We start from the raw sequence: 14,429 nt of genomic DNA on the forward strand, positions 1-14,429 counted from the left end.
GTCCAGATGGATTAGGACGGGTTTTCACAGTTGGTATCAGAGCGGTGGTCTTAGTGAACCAGGTCTGCATTAGTGTGTATAACTGATAAGTCGTTAGGATGCATTAATGAGTTTGGACTTCGACCGTGTCTGCATGTCAAAAGTTTTGCTTATCATTTTTGTCGGAAATCATCTGCTTATCATCCTTAGGAAATTACCTGCTCATTTTTCTTAGTCTAGACACATTTCACTGCATTGACTGCATGAATAGTGTATAGACAAAATTCATATCTTAGCGTATCTGACAATTCATATCTTAGCGTATCTGTTACGTAGACCTTGCTTGGTATCTCTCGTAAACCTCTCCGTAATTTAAGGGATCCTGGTACTATATATATCTATGCATATTATGCATTGAGAATACATCCAACTATCAATTATTGTCACTAAACTCTTCATACAAAAAAATCTTTTCTGTGATTCGCATAAGATGGCCTCTACGAATCGACCACGTTCCTCTGACTCCGAAGACAGCGTGACAGGAGCACACCAACCAATTAACTACCGTGATTACTGGATAAAATAGGGGTGGGTTCACGACATACTCACCCTATGGAGAAGGGAAGAAGGTACTCCATATCATGAACCGAATCTACCACCTAACCTTGGAGTACTCGACCCGCTCACCGGCGAACCTGTTCGCAACACCGTTTATACCCTTTTTGCCAGAATTTTTCTTCTTGAGACTACCATTAACGGAACTAGAGAAGATATTTGATCTCTACCTCACACTGATAAACAACCAGGGTGTAACAACCCAAACCGTAACCGACCAAACACGACGAAATTTCAAACAAAAAAAAATTTCTGGTGCAGGCCATCTGCGCGGCGCGCCAGGTGGCCGCGCGGCGCGCCAAACCACCTGGACAGCCCGCTGTCCCCGGAAGTCAATTTAATGAAAATGTTTGACTAGTTCCCGACACATTTAGCTAAAACGCTTTTAACCATGACTTCATATATGAAAAACTAGCACGTTTAATTAATAAAATCAAATTTACGAAGCGGGTCCCACATCGACCCAAATTACCCCTTGAGTACCAAAATGCAATATTTGACCATAAGACTTTTAATACAAAACGAAGCCGAGCATGGCGATTGGGGATACGCTACCCAATCCTAAACAATCCAAAAGCAAGTCTCTAAAGCAAACTATGCAAGTCTTCTAGTCCTCGCGCTTACCCGAGCCACCAATCCGCATGCAATCTATAAAAAGAGTCAACAACGAGAGGGTAAGCTAATGCTTAGTGAGTAGAATAAATATATACATGCATATACAACTTACCTACTCGCATCCACGACATCACATAAATACACATAAATCACTTACCTCATCGTACCAAACGCTAGTATCATCAAATCGTATAACTAGCAACCTCATAAGCAATCAATAGCTAGTAACGTCAAACCGTACAACTAGCAACATCATTAGCATAAATAAATATATATAATAAATCAAATTAAATGCTAGCATCAACAATTACAATTCATGGTTAACCAATCTCTTCGCTAGGGGAACGACTTCGCGAATCAAGTCATCGATGTTCATAACATTCGTTAGCTTCCAAAAACGGCTATGGCATGCTAACCCCCCGAGGTGTTCCAAAAACGGCTATGGCATCACCCCTCAAGTGTTCCAAAAACGGCTATGGCATCACTTGCTCAATGTGAGTAGAACACGGCTATTACTCACGCTTTCGTACACCAACACGGCTATGTGTACGGGTAACTCAAATAACAACGTGGGAGTAAAACACGGCTATTACTTGCCACTAAATACACAAACACGGCTATTACTTGCCACTAAATGCACAAACACGGCTATGTGCCTTAGTACAAAACATGGACTAATACGGCTAAGTCCCACAACCTTGGTCACAAAACGGCTATGTGACACCATCAACACGGTACATAAATCATATACATACATATATACATATTCCACTCACAATAATCATTATGGACAAGAACGGCTATGTCCCACCACTACGGTCACAAAAACGGCTATGTGACATCATTACTACGGGCAACTATCAATGTGGACAAAATGTCTATATCTCACAACTATGGTCACCAAACGGCTATATCCCATAACTATGGTCACCAAACGGCTATATCCCACAACTATGGTCACCAAACAGCTATGTGACACCATTTCCACGGGCACATAAATCATATACATACATATATAGATATTCCACTCACCTTGAAGTCTTGAAGAATGCTTCCAAGAAATCCGCAACTCGCCAATGGAAAGTACCTATTCCATTACCACAATTACAATAATACACTTAGAGTGGATTTACAAATCAACCCAATTCGTCACTAAGTGCAATTTCGACCCAAATGCACTTCCAAGCACAAACCGTGCCCAAACTAACCAATAGTCACTAACACAAGTGAGAATGGTCCTAATATGCCAATTAAACCCGAACTCAAGTGTTAAACACGTGTCATACCCATTTTGACACTTAAACCCTAATTTTGACCCATAAAGGTCAAAATCTCATTCTTTGCAAGTTTTGACACCAAAACACATTTAACTCGGTTTTATACTTCAACTTAATCCATTTTAAGTTTATAAACTTCATTAAATCGCCAATTGGGTCATAATCACCACGAAACCCTAATTTGACCCAAAGTCAAAGTTAGTCAACCAAATAACCCTAAATGGGTTCCAATACTTCCATAATCACTAACTTAAGTGATTAAACTAAATTTCAAGTTCTAAACATGGCCAAATAGTTCACCAACCCGAAATCCACCAACAATTAACAATAAACCCGATTACTAGCATCACTAAACCCATTTCATCACCAAAAAGGGTATTACAACAAATTAACTCAAAACCCTAACTTGAATATCAAATTAAATAGATGAAATTCGGAGTTTGAGCTTACCAATACTATCACCGTGTAGCCGAGAACGAAAGGAACAACTTTAAAACCCTAGACTTTGAACGATTCGAGCTTCTTCTTCACCAAAACCTCCAATCTCTCTCTAAATATTTGGAAGGGATGAATGGACATGAAAAATGATCCAAAACTGATCCAAAGTAGCTAATATGGCACACAAATCCGGCCCCATGTGATTTTACCCTTTTACCCCTCATTTAATTTAAATAAAAACAAGGGAGTTCTGTCAGCAGCAATCGGCGCGGCGCGCCCCTACCCCGCGCGGCGCGCGGCCTCTCTGAAACAGATTCTTTTTCAATTTAAACTTTATATAAATAATCCGCGAAACCCAATCTCGAATGTCTTAATACACAAACAAGCAAGATAAATATTCGGGTCTTACAACTCTCCCCCACTTAAACTCGATCACGTCCTCGTGATCCTCATCACTTAACCAAGTGGACCTCACCCTACGGTCCTCGACATAAGTCCCAATCCGACTTTCCTAAGCAATTCTTCCCGACGAATCGCCTTCCACAACTAAATCGTCATCCACGATTTTTCTCAAATCCACAATCCGAGCACTAAAACCATACTCATTCCCTCGCATCGGGAAACTCATCCCATCTCTAACCGAGATATCACTCCTCTAGCGTACCATTACCAAGTACCGTGCTAAAGCAACCAAGTCTCAACCTAAGGTCAACAACCCGAAACGATGAAGACCGAACCAAACGAATCCTTACGGATAACACCAATCACTAAACATCCCTTGTAGCGTATAATACAACCAATACGCAACTACCGTAACATCATACGCGAACGACTAGAACTGCTAGCGTCCAATCGACTATAACAACTTAAAACCCTAGGCGTACAAAATCGACCATTGTCACGCCCGTAACGACATGTGAGCGAAATACGGCTATCGCATCAGTAATCACACAATACGGTCCTCACGATCCCACCATAGGAGTATAAAACAACTGATAGATCACTCAACACCGGATGAAGTCAGCGGACCCGAAAGTCATGCTTCACCGATATAACAATACCTCATGATGAAGTCAGCGGACCCCGAAAGTCATGCTTCACCACTATAACAATACCTCGCACTATGAGTAGTGCAACATCGCGCTCCGCTACACTATAGTGAACCCTAACGGATACCGCTAACCGTCCACACTATCGAGCAAGAACCACCTATATCAAGCATAGGCACAAAACAATATTTCTCTAGAAGAGAATCCGATACGCACATCCCTTAACCGAGGGATTTCACCTTGCTCGCCAAAACACGTCCATTATCTCTCGACGAGATTCACCAAACTTACCACCTCGGTGGTAATTTACAAATCCAATATCATAAGTACCAATGAGCCAAAAATTGTACTCTACCACCAATTGACCAAAACTAGGTCTCGACCAAATTTCCGGATCTAACAAAAGCATCATCCGAAATCTCACACTAAAACCTCCTCGTGCGGGAGTGCCACTCCCTCACTTGGAACTACGTTCCATATCCACAACTCGTACAACCGTACAATGCTACCAAAGGTAGACTTTACAAACAATTGGGTTCACACGACCCGTTACCATACCTTGCTCCAAACCTTGAGCACACGAAGGACTTGACCAATCCTTTAAACACTTCGAACGAAAAGTGTACCACAAATACCCAAACTATACCCTCGCAATCATCCAATTTCATTAGTTTGTCAAATTCCACCTAGTCACTCATGTATCTAAGGGTTTTACTCCGGTACCCTAAGTACAATGCAACCACAACCATAACCTAGTCGGAGTCGAACACCACGCTAGTAGGTATAAAAGAGGCACCTAATGTCGCGTCATAATGACTCCATTACCGACATACATCGAGATTTCAAACACTCGATCTCAAGGGTTCCAATCACCCGGCGAACCTCATGGTTCATCACTTCAACATAAAAGCGAACACGCGCTTAACAATCGGACACCAAAACCATTTCCGTGGCTTAGTAGAAACATTTCCCAAACAATAAGGAATGCTTGGTTGCACCAAGTCTTACGCCCTTCACCAATCAATTAAAACGTCACCATAGGGTACTTCCATTAGGAACGTCACCCATAACAACAATATGCACAACACAATGCATCTAACAAATCCGAACCTAAACGCCACATAAATAAATATTCAAAAGACATATTTATTAAAACGAAACGTACCTCAACGTCTCCTTGCGGCATTCGCCGCCGCCAACTCGGGACAATCCGGCTTGCGATGTCCCTCTTTATGACAATAGTAGCACATTCCGTCATCACTTCTCGGCATTGTGCATTCCCACAACTTGTGACCCCTAACGCCACAATTTAAACACCTAGGCGCACGAGAATCCACCGCGCCCTTTACCACATTACTCGTACTCGCACTCGGACCCTTAGTCCTCTTACTCGGAGCACCATAAGTAATAACCCTTCTCTCACTTGAAGGTTCGGCCTTTTTCGATCGCGTATAAGACTCGAAACCTCTAGCCACCGCAAATAACTCCGCAAACGACTTCGCGTAACCCCGGCTAATTTTGCTTTTCAAGTCATCGCTCAAAGTTCGATAGAAATCCTCCATCAACAAACGATCGTTCCCCAAATATTCCGGGCAAAAACGAGCCTTCGACATAAAAGTCGTCTTTAAAGTATTCAAGTCCATAGAACCCTGTTGCAAATTTCGCAACTCACAACGCAATTCCGATAAATCGGCTGAAGTTCAGAACTCCTCGAAGAATCCCTCCTTAAATTCGTCCCATGATAATGCCATAAACGTCTCACCACCGACAAGATCAATCTTGCCATCCAACCAATCCTTCGCCCTACCTCGCAACAAACTAGTAGCGAGTCTCGTCTTTTTCTCGGGTGGGCATTCCATAGTACGAAAACACCCTTCGACATCCGAAACCCAAGTCGTACTCACCAAAGGATCCGGTTTCCCATCATACATAGGGGGTTTAGTCCTCATGAAGCTCTTAAGACAACGCTCCATTTCACCCCTATTTTGGAATTCGGAATACTTCCCATCCATTTCTTCTCGAAACGCCCTCATTTGCTCCGCAACGGCGGCCGTAACTCTAGCGTTAAATTCCGTGTCGTTCGTCTCGGTCTCGTTTCGCGTCGTCATTCTAAAGAATGCAAAACGATTAGTCCACGCACGTATAAAACGACACGCACAACACCCTCCCATCTTGCTAAACACTCGTCGTACATCACTCGTTAGACACGATTTGCACCCGTAATAAGGTCTGCAAGTTCTTATTACGCACACACGCCGCATCGACTTGTTAGTACAACGACCGCCTCGCTCGATGATATAAACAAACACAACCAAAATTCTACGCGGTACAAACACACGCGAGAATTACTATCACAACACAAGAGCATATTAATAATATCCGCATTACTAATATAAACGTTAGTCAACCTATAAACAAGGCACTAACTAAACCCATTCCGACCCGTAATCCTACAAGTCCCGCAACAAATTAAGCATACACAAAAGTCTAAGTCTAGGCACCTATCTCAAGTCACCTAAATCCCTTAGACCATGCTCTGATACCACTTGTAACAACCCAAACCGTAACCGACCAAACACGACGAAATTTCAAACAAAAAAAAATTTCTGGTGCAGGCCATCTGCGCGGCGCGCCAGGTGGCCGCGCGGCGCGCCAAACCACCTGGACAGCCCGCTGTCCCCGGAAGTCAATTTAATGAAAATGTTTGACTAGTTCCCGACACATTTAGCTAAAACGCTTTTAACCATGACTTCATATATGAAAAACTAGCACGTTTAATTAATAAAATCAAATTTACGAAGCGGGTCCCACATCGACCCAAATTACCCCTTGAGTACCAAAATGCAATATTTGACCATAAGACTTTTAATACAAAACGAAGCCGAGCATGGCGATTGGGGATACGCTACCCAATCCTAAACAATCCAAAAGCAAGTCTCTAAAGCAAACTATGCAAGTCTTCTAGTCCTCGCGCTTACCCGAGCCACCAATCCGCATGCAATCTATAAAAAGAGTCAACAACGAGAGGGTAAGCTAATGCTTAGTGAGTAGAATAAATATATACATGCATATACAACTTACCTACTCGCATCCACGACATCACATAAATACACATAAATCACTTACCTCATCGTACCAAACGCTAGTATCATCAAATCGTATAACTAGCAACCTCATAAGCAATCAATAGCTAGTAACGTCAAACCGTACAACTAGCAACATCATTAGCATAAATAAATATATATAATAAATCAAATTAAATGCTAGCATCAACAATTACAATTCATGGTTAACCAATCTCTTCGCTAGGGGAACGACTTCGCGAATCAAGTCATCGATGTTCATAACATTCGTTAGCTTCCAAAAACGGCTATGGCATGCTAACCCCCCGAGGTGTTCCAAAAACGGCTATGGCATCACCCCTCAAGTGTTCCAAAAACGGCTATGGCATCACTTGCTCAATGTGAGTAGAACACGGCTATTACTCACGCTTTCGTACACCAACACGGCTATGTGTACGGGTAACTCAAATAACAACGTGGGAGTAAAACACGGCTATTACTTGCCACTAAATACACAAACACGGCTATTACTTGCCACTAAATGCACAAACACGGCTATGTGCCTTAGTACAAAACATGGACTAATACGGCTAAGTCCCACAACCTTGGTCACAAAACGGCTATGTGACACCATCAACACGGTACATAAATCATATACATACATATATACATATTCCACTCACAATAATCATTATGGACAAGAACGGCTATGTCCCACCACTACGGTCACAAAAACGGCTATGTGACATCATTACTACGGGCAACTATCAATGTGGACAAAATGTCTATATCTCACAACTATGGTCACCAAACGGCTATATCCCACAACTATGGTCACCAAACGGCTATATCCCACAACTATGGTCACCAAACAGCTATGTGACACCATTTCCACGGGCACATAAATCATATACATACATATATAGATATTCCACTCACCTTGAAGTCTTGAAGAATGCTTCCAAGAAATCCGCAACTCGCCAATGGAAAGTACCTATTCCATTACCACAATTACAATAATACACTTAGAGTGGATTTACAAATCAACCCAATTCGTCACTAAGTGCAATTTCGACCCAAATGCACTTCCAAGCACAAACCGTGCCCAAACTAACCAATAGTCACTAACACAAGTGAGAATGGTCCTAATATGCCAATTAAACCCGAACTCAAGTGTTAAACACGTGTCATACCCATTTTGACACTTAAACCCTAATTTTGACCCATAAAGGTCAAAATCTCATTCTTTGCAAGTTTTGACACCAAAACACATTTAACTCGGTTTTATACTTCAACTTAATCCATTTTAAGTTTATAAACTTCATTAAATCGCCAATTGGGTCATAATCACCACGAAACCCTAATTTGACCCAAAGTCAAAGTTAGTCAACCAAATAACCCTAAATGGGTTCCAATACTTCCATAATCACTAACTTAAGTGATTAAACTAAATTTCAAGTTCTAAACATGGCCAAATAGTTCACCAACCCGAAATCCACCAACAATTAACAATAAACCCGATTACTAGCATCACTAAACCCATTTCATCACCAAAAAGGGTATTACAACAAATTAACTCAAAACCCTAACTTGAATATCAAATTAAATAGATGAAATTCGGAGTTTGAGCTTACCAATACTATCACCGTGTAGCCGAGAACGAAAGGAACAACTTTAAAACCCTAGACTTTGAACGATTCGAGCTTCTTCTTCACCAAAACCTCCAATCTCTCTCTAAATATTTGGAAGGGATGAATGGACATGAAAAATGATCCAAAACTGATCCAAAGTAGCTAATATGGCACACAAATCCGGCCCCATGTGATTTTACCCTTTTACCCCTCATTTAATTTAAATAAAAACAAGGGAGTTCTGTCAGCAGCAATCGGCGCGGCGCGCCCCTACCCCGCGCGGCGCGCGGCCTCTCTGAAACAGATTCTTTTTCAATTTAAACTTTATATAAATAATCCGCGAAACCCAATCTCGAATGTCTTAATACACAAACAAGCAAGATAAATATTCGGGTCTTACACAGGGTTAGTAGAAGAAGTTAAAGAACTCCGAGCTCGAGTGTTAACTTTAGAGAGCACGGTACACAATTTGCAAGCACCAGCAGTATCACTAACACCAGTAACATCACCAACCTCAGCACCAACAGCACTAGTACCACCAACAACAACATCCGCATCACTAGCTTCGACATCTCATTCTGTACCTCGAGTATAATCATCGTTCTACATGACGTTCTACATCAATTATCTTCGTTCTTCATGGCGATTATGTAATCTCTAATGTTTTAGAGATTATACATTCTTGTTCTAACCGAAAATCATATGAGTTTAATATCATATTAACTCATTAAATCCATGATTACATCTGAAGAAAATATATATGTATATATGTTTTCATAAAGATTGTAATTAAAAATTCTTTTGTACAAACTAATAATGGTGAAAATATTTTAATGGGTAGGTAATACCCGAGGAATATTTAGATTTCACATTAATAAGTTACATTGTACATTCTTCGAATCAGATTCAACGATCATTTACTATCCTACTTACACCCACAGATATACGTATCCGTTCACCACAGAATAACCATTTTCATTCAATTTCATATTTGGATTTTGACTTATCAGAATCCAACAAGTGGCATAATGAAGAAAACATTGGACAAAATAAAAATTGTTAGAAACAAACAAATTAATTATGATGAAAATTTGTTAAGAATCCACGCTAACTGTTTCCAGCTAACTGTTCCTAGCTAACTGATTACATTTTATTTATCGCAATTTAATTATCGCAATTTATATTCTCGCAATTTAATTTATCGTCATTTAATTTCTGTTATTTATTTTACGAACTTTAAATATCGGGACACGTATACAAGGTTTTAACATATCATATCGACGCATATATATATATATATTATTTGGAATAACCATAGACACTCTATATGCAGTAATGATCGAGTTCTCTATATAGGGTTGAGGTTGATTCTATAATAATATATATACTTTGAGTTGTGATCGAGTCTGAGACATGTACAAGGGTCACGATACGTATTAATTAATTCGAATATTATATATTAAATTATATATGAATTATTGAACTGTCAACTGTGGACTATCGACTGTGGACGAATAATATTGGACAATTAAAATGAATTAAAATACTGATTATAACTTATGAAACTAAATAATTCTTCAAGTTTGCCACTTGATTTCATCTTAAACCTCATTTGTATCTTGAAGATTACAATATGTGTTCAAATCTTTCATGATTCTTGAAAACACTTCAATCGATAAGATGAACCAACCGCACCCTATCTACGGAAGAAAAGATTGATACATATAGTTATGCCTTCGAAAACACTCGGAACCTGAGTAAACGTTTAACACGTATCTGTGCTAACTCCTTGGCATTGTTATTACCGAAAATAACATTGCAATTCCTTTTCAAATTAGCCAAATTTGTTACAGCTTTAACAAATCAATTTCGACTTTTCATTCGAGTAAACTCTACTATAACTTTGATGTATAAGTTTACCTTTCGTCATTGTTACCGGAGAACCATTTATATTCCACCACATTAGCGATAAACTTACCAGCAACTCCTTTGATCTTTGTTTTTCCAAAAAATCATTATTGTTCGTTGAAACTCTATCATGTACTCATCTACATCTTGTAACAATAATTGCCATACCAATTATCGGGAATCAGCGATCAGTACTTTGAAAATTCACAGCATATCTACATCAACCGTTATATGTATAACATTTATCTCTTAGGATTATGATATTTCATTCTGAAATTCTAAAAAGCACTCAGTCTACAAATTAATACTTTGAATGTTGAAAAAGCAGAATGAAGCAGCAGAAACCATAGATAACAGTAAACAACCTTAATCATCGGAAGTGATGATAAAGAATATTATGTTGGAAAAGCTCAGAAAAGTTGGAACTGGAAAACGGATTGAGCTAACCATGAAGGAGACCAAGGACAAATACAAGGACCATATCCTATATTCAAAGAATCCAGGTAGTTCTAAATTCGATGAAATCTTTTAGAGAATATCCTGCTCCGAAGTCATGTTAAAATCTTGAGAAAAATCTTTCTTCATCAACCATCGAACTTAGAGATTCCAAAATATCATGATAAATGTCTTCGATATTTCTGAAGATATTTTCATAAATATTCTCGTCCGAAATTATTTATCTCTTCGTGCTATTCATATTACATCATAAAGAAAACTACCTTAGTTTCTAAATTTCTTTAAAATTCGAGTTTGAATTATGAATGTTTTTGAAGTAGTGTTGGGAACTGAAGCATGAGTTAGTATAATATAATGACACTTGATTAACGTGATTATATTACAGTAAGTCATGCTGAGTTTCTAATGGAACGTGATGATTCACAGATTATAACGTCATCACGTGCCACGTTACATAACCCTTTCATTCTGCTTAACTTCTGAACATATCAAGAAAATATATTCTTGATAGTTCTATTCTTAGTGATTCTAGTAATTTGACAAATCAAATCGTGCTAATATGTTCTTCTTGTTTAGAACATGATGTTCATTCGAAACTCCATACTTACGAATTCTGGACCGTTACACGCTCTACTAGATGTCGAGAAGAGAATAAAAAGGCAAGGAGCTCAAAAATATAAGAGAAAATATGAAGCCCAATAACAACACGGAGATTACAAACCATGGATATTAATACGAATAGCAATATAAAGACATGGTAGAATTAAGAATAGTGTCAAGGTAATAGTAAAAGTAAACAGATTTTTCTGGTGGAAGATTGAAAAGAAGGAAGACAGAAATGATAATTAGGAAAATATCAAGGATTAGAATTGGATTAAGCATCATCACTATCTTTTAGATGTATGAACTAAGAAAGAAAGTATAAGAATAGTGAGAATAATGGAACGGAAGAGCTTAATTTATAATGAAAATATCAGACAGAGTAATCGAGGCAGATCACCGTATTTATTTATAGAGATCTTCATTTCCTTATCCGCCGAAGAATTCAAATCTGTTAAATTTCAAAGATTTTCTTCAAATCCCTTGAATTCTGGAATTCAACCAAGACAACGTCAAAAGTTAAGATGCGCCTTATTTTTTAAATTTAACCATGACTAGTCAAAAGTTATGATGAACCATGTCTTTCTCATTTCACTATTTAGTGACAGCTTCACTCGTACTTCTCGAGTAATCGAATTACCTTATCCACATTACTCAATGATGATAAAACTATATTTACCAACTCATAATCGTCAGGGAAACATATTTATTGTTAGCCATGATGACCTCACTCAAATTTCGGGACGAAATTTCTTTAACGGGTAGGTACTGTGATGACCCGGGAATTTCCGACCAAATTTAAACTTGAATCTTATATGGTTTCGACACGATAAGCATAGTCTGTAATGTTGAAGTCTCAAAACCTTTGAACTGTGTACATGTATACATTTGACCTTTGACAAATCCCGACAATTCACGAACAAATATTTGTAAATAACTATGTATATATACATAAATGTATTATATATAATAATTTGATATTATAAATTATAATTTAAACATTTAAAAATTAAATATGTAAAATAAGATATAAAGTCATTATGTTGTACTTAAATTAAATTCATATATATATGTATGATTTCTATAGATAATTAAAATAATATGTATATATGTAAGAATTTATTACTCAATGTAAGCTACTATATATATAATTATTAAATACTACATAATTAATAAATTGTATATATATAAAGTGTAAATACAAGTTTAGAATATAATATAAGAAGGTTGTTATTAAATTAAACCTATAGATATAACTTTTATACATAAATATTATTGTGTGTATAACATAATATATATAAAATTTATAAATGATAAATATTCAATAAAAGTTATTATATTATACGAAATTACAAGATAAAGTATAAATGTTATATTAATAATATGGGCATTACTTTCAGTATAATTATTAATTGTAACATTAATATTTGTATTATTAATGATAGTAAATCAAATATAAACCATATATGCGTATATAAATTTTGATATATATATATACACACACACACACACACACACATATATATATATATATATATATATATATATATATATATATATATATATATATATATATATATATATATATATATATATTTAAGTTATGATATTATTATTAATACTATTATTATTATTATTATTATTATTATTAATATGAATATATTTATTATTTGTTTATATAAATTAAAAATAGAAAACAAAAATTACAGATATATATATATACTCGTAATATAATCACTGTCAATTATTTTTCTTCTTTGCTATTAGTCTCGTGACCTTCGTCAACTGTATTATCACAACCCAACAAATTTAATCAATTATTTATGCTAAAGATATCCTTCAATCAGATATGTATACCAACTGCCTGATGTAATTCGAGGGAAGAAAAAAATCACAGCAATACCTCTGCTAAATTTTTTTTTCCTGAAACCCACTTTTAACCATAATCGATTTTCGAATCAAACTTCAAAATCTAATAACGCAGTTGTGTTAGGAATCACTCATTCAAACTTTCTGCAAAATCTCAAATCCTAATTCATGATATCGAATGTGAATTTTCAAGTCAAAGTTTAGGATTTTTGAAAGTCAACAATTGTTCTTCAAGAAAATTCGCATGTTCTGATTCAATTTGAGTTAAATTGGTAATTTTTATAGATTTTAGGAATGATTTTGAACATAATTCGTGTTGTAACAAATGTCTAAAACTTTCTAAAAATCAAAATCAATTTTATTTTTATTTATTTTGAAACCGTCAATGAACAACACAGCAGGTTTCCTGTATGATTTTGTTTATATTTTTTTTACAATTAATCACTGCTACTTATTTCTATGTTAAACATTTAATACAACAATTAGTGTAGTTACATGTGATTGAAAGGGTTTGATCCCTGGATCGAATGGTATTGTGAGAAGAAGAAGATGATAGGAGTTTGAAACTGGTTATAATAATTAGAACATATTAAAAATCAGAATAACAAGCTTGGCAGGATGGTAAGGAGTGATGTGTGTGAACGAGGGGTCGTGGGTTCAATCTCGGATCAGGGCATTTTCTTTTTAAAATGAGATTTTGAGGTAGTTCTTCATTTTAAAATTTACTATTATTACTAATTGTTAATATTATTTTTTTTATTGTTATTATTGGTATTATAATTAATACTTGCTAGTATTATTATTAGGTATGGTGAACCTTAGAATTATTGTTATGATTGTCATTATTAGTTATTATTATTATTACACAAATTATAATTATTATTATTAGTGTTATTTGTATAGTTAGTATTATCAGTATTAAAGATATCA

This window comes from Rutidosis leptorrhynchoides, chromosome 2, assembly GCF_046630445.1.
Source record: "Rutidosis leptorrhynchoides isolate AG116_Rl617_1_P2 chromosome 2, CSIRO_AGI_Rlap_v1, whole genome shotgun sequence".
Taxonomy (NCBI): domain Eukaryota; kingdom Viridiplantae; phylum Streptophyta; class Magnoliopsida; order Asterales; family Asteraceae; genus Rutidosis; species Rutidosis leptorrhynchoides.